The sequence below is a fragment of the Pinus tabuliformis genome, chromosome 2_2, assembly GCF_031772625.1.
Source record: "Pinus tabuliformis cultivar Carrire ecotype Pingquan chromosome 2_2, CPIR1, whole genome shotgun sequence".
Lineage (NCBI taxonomy): Eukaryota > Viridiplantae > Streptophyta > Pinopsida > Pinales > Pinaceae > Pinus > Pinus tabuliformis.
Window position 1 is genome coordinate 336,163,059 of NC_142300.1, and position 6,998 is coordinate 336,170,056.

General features: G+C 39.8%; 1 pseudogene; it reads left to right on the plus strand.

Moving 5' to 3' along the window:
- Positions 1 to 4,222: 4,222 nt before the first annotated feature.
- Positions 4,223 to 4,845, plus strand: LOC149192654 (small ribosomal subunit protein uS5w pseudogene; annotated as a pseudogene).
- Positions 4,846 to 6,998: the final 2,153 nt, after the last annotated feature.

Here is a 6,998-nt window from a genome sequence, read left to right on the forward strand (position 1 = left end):
TTAATGTTAGGCATATCTAACATGGTGATGGGGTATTTTTTAGGAAGGTAATTTTAATAGATTAATATATGTCCTAAAAATAATTTTAGGAATCATTTATGTTAGGTATATTTAAGGTAGTAATGGGAATTTTTCAAGGAGATGTATGAAAGAGGTAATATAGAAACTCTTAGTGATATTTATTTTTTCTTATTTTGGACAAGGCAAAGTAATAAGCATATTTACATTACAACCAACCAATCATTCTATTAGTAAGAGGTATCACTCCTTGTTGCCCTCACTAGTCTAAGAATCATGGTATATTGGAGCTTATATGTTGTCATGGGCCATCTAACTCACCCACATCTAGGGGTAACTAGAGAATATTCTTTATCCTATGACCCTGATCACAGATAGTAGTTCCATAGTTGACATTAATGTTTCTCCTTGACAATTGCTCGAAGATGCCTCATACCATACTCAATTCACTCATTTGATGATTTCAATGATCGGCACACATGAGGTACATGTGTTCTTTGATTCATATTAAGTAATGACATATGTATTTGGCATGAAAGTAGCGACCACAAGTTGAATTGGATAATGGATCATGAAGCTTTGAATTTGTGCCTTTTGCCTTATTTCACCTTTGTGGTCATCATCATCTTCTAGTCAAGTGTACTCACTCATGGATAGAGAGGTACAACTAGGGAACTTTGATAGGGGTAACATGTCCATGTCCCAATCCATACATAACATGCTCCAATTTTTCCCATCTTTATTATCCCTCCTTTTGGGTTGGTTGTTACATGTCACATATTCATGCTTCATAATCCCATGAGAAGAAGGGGCTTAAATGCCTGAGGTTGATGCAGCTTTATTGAAAAAAAGGAAAGAACAAGATATAAAATTCAAAATGCAAAAGAAAATGAAGGGATATGAATGATAAGTCAAAAGCCAAAGTAAAGCTTGAGCTCTACCCCCACGCTATGAGGTCATTGCCCCAAGTCCTATGCAATGAAACTAACACCTAAAAAGGACTGAATAAGATGATCTCAAGCCCTCATGTAATAAAATGCATAAGAGAGAAAAGGAGACTCTATGAAATGAAGTCGAAGAAAACAAGAAAAAGGCAAGAAAAGGGAAGTAAGACACAATGTCAAGGAAAGGATAACTCAATGGATAAGTGTTCCCTCTACAAAGACATCATGTGGATAAATATATTACATGAATATGTAACACCGCTGATGAATACAAACCCCATATCATTCTATCTATCATTACGCATACTCCTTGATGAGTTTCTTGGAAAATATCAATCTTCCTAGGTACTAACACACCTAATAGGACTTAATAATAATTCTCTCGTGCCTAACTTAACAAATGGCATGAATTAGATGAGTTTTTTATGTAGTTGAAAAAGAGATGATACATAATTTGATCTACCCAATGGCATTTTCATATGATGTGACTCACTTTCTATGTTGCATAAATGTGTGTGCATGCCCCAAATTCATGGCCACACGTGGGCACTTGCATCCACTCCTTGGAAAATGTACTTTGCATGGATATGATGCAAACATGAGCTTTGAGTCCTTTGGAGGACATTGGAGGGTTATTTACACTTTTATAGGCCACCTATACAACTTTTTGGAGCCCCACACTTTTTTGGAGGTCATTCCACTACTTTGGAGGACATTGTGTTTTTTGATGATGTGGCAAACATGTAGAGATGATCTCAAACCACTTGGAGAGGACATAGCACCTTAATGATGGGACATTGCTCTTTTTATGATGATTTGGCACCTTTGTTGAGATGTTACTTCTTTAAAGGAAATGAAATGACACTTGAGGATGAAATATTGCACCTTTAGGAGGGAAAATATCACTTTTTGAAACCCTACACACCACATTGGAGTGAGTTGTCCACTTTTTTAGGTCGTTTATGCCATACATGTGAGATGGAGTGTTATAGGCCATTTTGTCACATCTAATCAATAGGCCTCCTAATGGGATCAATCAACATCTTATTCCCCCCTTGTCATCATCTTGCACAAAGCCCTAAGAATATCTCTTTCATTCCCCAGAGTTTATGCCCTAAACTACATCATCTGAGCCAGTTTTAGGACCAACGCTCCCTAGCCTCTTGCTGGACAACGTTCACCTATAGGTTGCTCCACTATGGCCTGCGTTGATCACCTATAGGTTGCTCCCCTTTTCACCTGCGTTGGTTCTAGAAATTCAAGAAAAAGAGAGAAATTCTAGAAGCTTCCAAAATTTGTTACAACCATTTACCTCAAATAAAACATTCAGATCCTATCCTATCCTACTTTGGAGTTTCCATCCCTTATCCTTTGATCCCATCCTCCCATCAAAGGTGGATCTAAAACCTTATATTGGTAATTGGATAAGAACTCCCAACTTACCCCACTCCTCTATATATTTACAGCCTTCCATATGCAAGAGGTTGGCTTTTGGAGAGTGATTCTACCCTTATGTTGTTGTTGTGAGAGGTTTCATTTCATGCATTTAGGGTGATTGGAGGTGCACATTATGACAAGGAAAGGACAAGTCACCTTGGAGGAGCTCTTCTACAATATCAACACTATTTATGGTTGTAAACTTCGTTCCATTTATATTAATGCAAAGAATTATTTGTTTTCCTATATGTGATGTTGTTATTTCATATATTTCAATACCATGTTGATCTATTGAATAGAGTATTTAGATGATACTACATAGATCTCGTAGTTTCTTGGCTTGTGTTATCTGACTGTGTAGGTTCTAATTTTGGCAATCAGAGCTGGAATTGGAGCATCCAAGCTAAAGAAGCGAAATTCATGATAGATTCTAGGTAGGTTTCATTATGTCATCTATTTACTTCAAGGAAAGCATTGTGTTCCTTCTCTCTCTATTGTTCTAGATTAGCCACCAAACCTAAGGGAGATAATTTTGTCCGCAATTGTAAATCCTGTATAACAAATTGGTGACCATACTAGGGGACGGTGTATTCCCTTGGTGGTTCCTTTGACCTTTGTGTTTGATTACCTCCTTGATAAACCTTTGTTGCTTTACCCAGCCAAGAACAGACTTGGGAGCCATTTCATTGAATCTATTTTTCAATTTTTGTGAGGGAATCCTCTATCCCTAGACCAAAGCACCCTCTGTTCCTCTGACAGAACATTGCACCCCACCTAGGCCCTCTTTGTGCATGTGTTGCAAAGCACTAGTGCCTCTTCTGCACCAGCATTGACCCTTGTTTTTGCACAAAACTTTCCCTTCTAGTGAGTGTCTCTTTGATCAGCCTACTTCCAGCTAACCTTCCCTAAGTCTTAAGTGTATTGTCGTCCCTCTAAAGCCTCCATTTGGTTTGCATTTGTGTTTGATTTCCTTTGGTAAGAATTGGTTTTGATTTTTCTTTGTTCTTATCATTTGGTCGCTTAAACTAATTTTGTTTGTCATTGATCGCTTGGATGAATTGAATTGTTGTTTCAGTCCTCATTCTAAAAGTGCATTTGAATTAGTGATTAAACATTTGCATCTTAGTTTTCTTCATTTCGAAAATTAAGTGTGTTGAAAAGAAAAATTTTGCATTGGCATTTAGGGTTTTGTGTGTGCATTGATATAAGAACAGTCATTTTAAAATGGAAATTGCATCTTGCATCTTGTTGTTGCATGTTGTGTGTTTCATATTGATTGTTTCTTCCCTTCCTTAGATAGATTTTCATTGAAAGAGAAAGATTTTCATTTTCTCATGTTAGATTTGCATTTTAGGATATTCAGGTGACATTCGTGGTGAGCCCGAAACTGAAACTTAATCAAAGATAAACAGTAAAATTTATTGAATCAACCTAAGGAGCATTTGTAACATTAACGCAAACATTTAGAGGTCTAGGCTAGAGACGTGTTTCGATGTCGTTAAACATAGGAGCTATCGTTGTTTTCCAATGTTCTATCTCGGGGGTGAAATCTCATTCCACATATGTGAGTGTATAAGATCTTTCTCCATGTACCTTTGGGTATATTCGATGGTGCTTCACACACATAAAGTATATGGGAATGGTCTCATCGAACGGTTACGCATTAGACAGTACTACTACGGATTGTACTCCCACTTACATTCGAGTATATTTTGGAGTCTCTTATAGGTTGATATCCATCCATAGGTAACCGAGTCGGCTTCTTTGTAAACCGTGATACACCAAACACAACATTCAGGGAGATTGGAAAAAATAGCGAAGCAATGGCGAAAAGAGGAGGGGGATTCAGGCGCGAGTTTGGGCGAAGCTGAGGCGACAAAGGCCGTGCGAACAGTCACGGTGGACGTCGAGGACCCTGAAGAGATGAAGAAGGAAAGGGGGTTATCCGTGACAAAGCTCAGCTGCCTGGTAAAAGACGGAAAAATCCGTTCCCACGAGCAAATTTATCTTCTCTCATTGGCCGTTGAGGAGCACCAAATCGTGGGTGATGGCAATGGCCACGTTGAGCTCGGTGTTAAGTGCAGCAAAGAGGTGGCCACGGCCAGCTGCAGAGCCATTATTTTGGCCAAGTTTTTGGTTATTCCCATGAGGAGGGGTTATTGGGGTAATAAGATTGGGAAACCCCATCGTACCTGTCAAGATCACTGGTAAATGTGGCTCCAGAACAGTCAGAATGGTGCCCGCCCCCAGAGGTGTCGGGATCGTGGCTGCTCGCATGCCTAAGAAGGTTCTACAGTTTGCTGGAATCGAAGACGTGTTCACCTCCTCGCGAGGGTCGACCAAAACTCTCGGAAATTTTGTCAAAATCGTCAAAACGCTGGAGGAGTACCCACAAACTACAGAGCATTATGGATACATTGAAGCTACACGGTCCTGCATGACCTAGAGGACCACATAACCCCCTTCCTTGGTAACTTCTAATCGCTTTCAAATTTTTATTAAAACCCCTTCGGGGAAGTCTACCTTGATTTGGGTCCTTGCAACAGACTGTGTTATGAACCTGAAGAATATCATCGCCCAACAATTGGCTACCCGGTTAGACTACAATCTCTGTTATATGGGGGCAGAACCCTACAAGATCTCAGATCCATTTTGGACTACAACATTATGTTAGAATCTACTATAACACTCAACCTAAGGCTGCGAGGTGGTGCAGCAACTTCCAGTTCAACAAAACAAATAGAAGGAGGCAGTGGGACAAGCACAAAAAAAAACAACACAGATCCACAATAGAAGCACAAAAATGGAGGAATATCCTTCAAGAACATCTTACAAGGGGGAAAACTCCTACAGTAGTCCCAAAGCAAGCTAGAACAGAACCCAGTCCATACATTGTGGAGCAGTTGAACTATACACCATAACTAAATATAGATATACCAGAAACAGATGAGGCATGTAATAATTTTGAATCACAAGCCATCATTTGTCGATTCAACTATTTCTAGCCAAAACCTTTTGAACTTTTCCATTAGATATTCACAAAATGGACTCTACATTGTGAGATTCACCTCTGTTCCAAGGGGTTTTTTATTGTCAAATTCCATTCAACAGAGATAAGAGACATTGTGATACAGGAGGGACCATGGTTTTGGGGATCTATGGGCCTTTTCATCACACCATGGTTCCCGAAATTCGATGCCAATACTATGGTTGTTTCCAGGATGCCAGTTTGGGTCCGTCTACACAACCTCCCATTACACTTCTGGGACCAACAGGTTCTTGCAGGTATAGGCAACACCATTGGCAGATATATTAAAATGGACACACAAAGAGTGGAGAAAGAATTTTTACATTCGCATGCATCTGTGTGGAAGTAGATCTCAGTAAAGGCTTACCGGACCGCATACAGCTGAAGCATAAACAACGAAGCTGGACACAGACACTAGACTATGAAAACACAACATTTAGGTGCAGAATATGCCGACAAATAGGACATCTACAAAATACATGTCCTGAAGACAAAAAAGACATCCGAAGGAAGAAGAAAACAGGGAAACAACACAAGGGTTGGAAATTTCCCCACCAGATCCTGAAGAGGGGGAGGAAGTTGATGTGGAAGAGCCCATACCAAATGAGAACAATCAAACAGACAAAGAAGCAGAAATCCAGGAGACATCTCCACAAGGACCTATGGAACCACAACCGGAAAAGATGCCAGATACAATGGAAAACAGTGGAACCAAAAGACTACACACATCAGACACCTCTGATTCTGACAAGGAAAATCCCCGACCAGGCACTGAAAATCCACTTCAACTTGTATCCACGATGCCATCTCAAGGGGAGTGGCGCAAGGTCGAGAAGAAAAGGGGAGGAAAACATGATTTCTCCCCATATGTACATTAAACTTTTTTTATCGGACCCCTGATCTGAGGTCATTTGACTTGCAGATGAAATGCGACTCAGCATATACAAAATGTAATTTTGTTTTCATTAATAAAATTACGACTTTTCTTACGGGAAAAAAAACATTCAGGGAGATTGGTTGTCGTACGTTAAGTCCTTGGTTCACCAAGGTGTATATTGTAGTTCATGGTTGCTTGGTAATCCTTTATGCCTAGATTACCCTCTTTTTTATTTATTTCTTTTTGTGTTAATAAAATTTATTATCCAACGTGGAAGAACAAAATCCCCCACCCGTTGTTTGCGTAGAATGAAAAATAAGCCTCCTCTTCCACCAGAGGCTACTCCTAGACGTCGTCAAAATCATAAGAACACACAAACTACCAAATCAGGAACTTCAGGAACTACTTATGGCTTCTCCCCTAAATTGCCATCGAAATCATCTGTCCCTTTGAGTTTCGAGCCCGAGATTACATCTACTCTTGACGGTGACACTGACACAATTGAAACAAAAGTCCCTGAAATATCGTTGCCTAAGGTCACTGAACCTGACCTTCCTGAGTCAGACACTTTGATTCCTGAGGTTGTTGAACTTGAGGAGCCTCAACCATCTTCACCTGTTACTTCAGGTCCTTCCTCTTCTCCTCCTTTGTCTCAGTCAGCTATATATCTTTCCGGACAATGAACCTCTTCCAC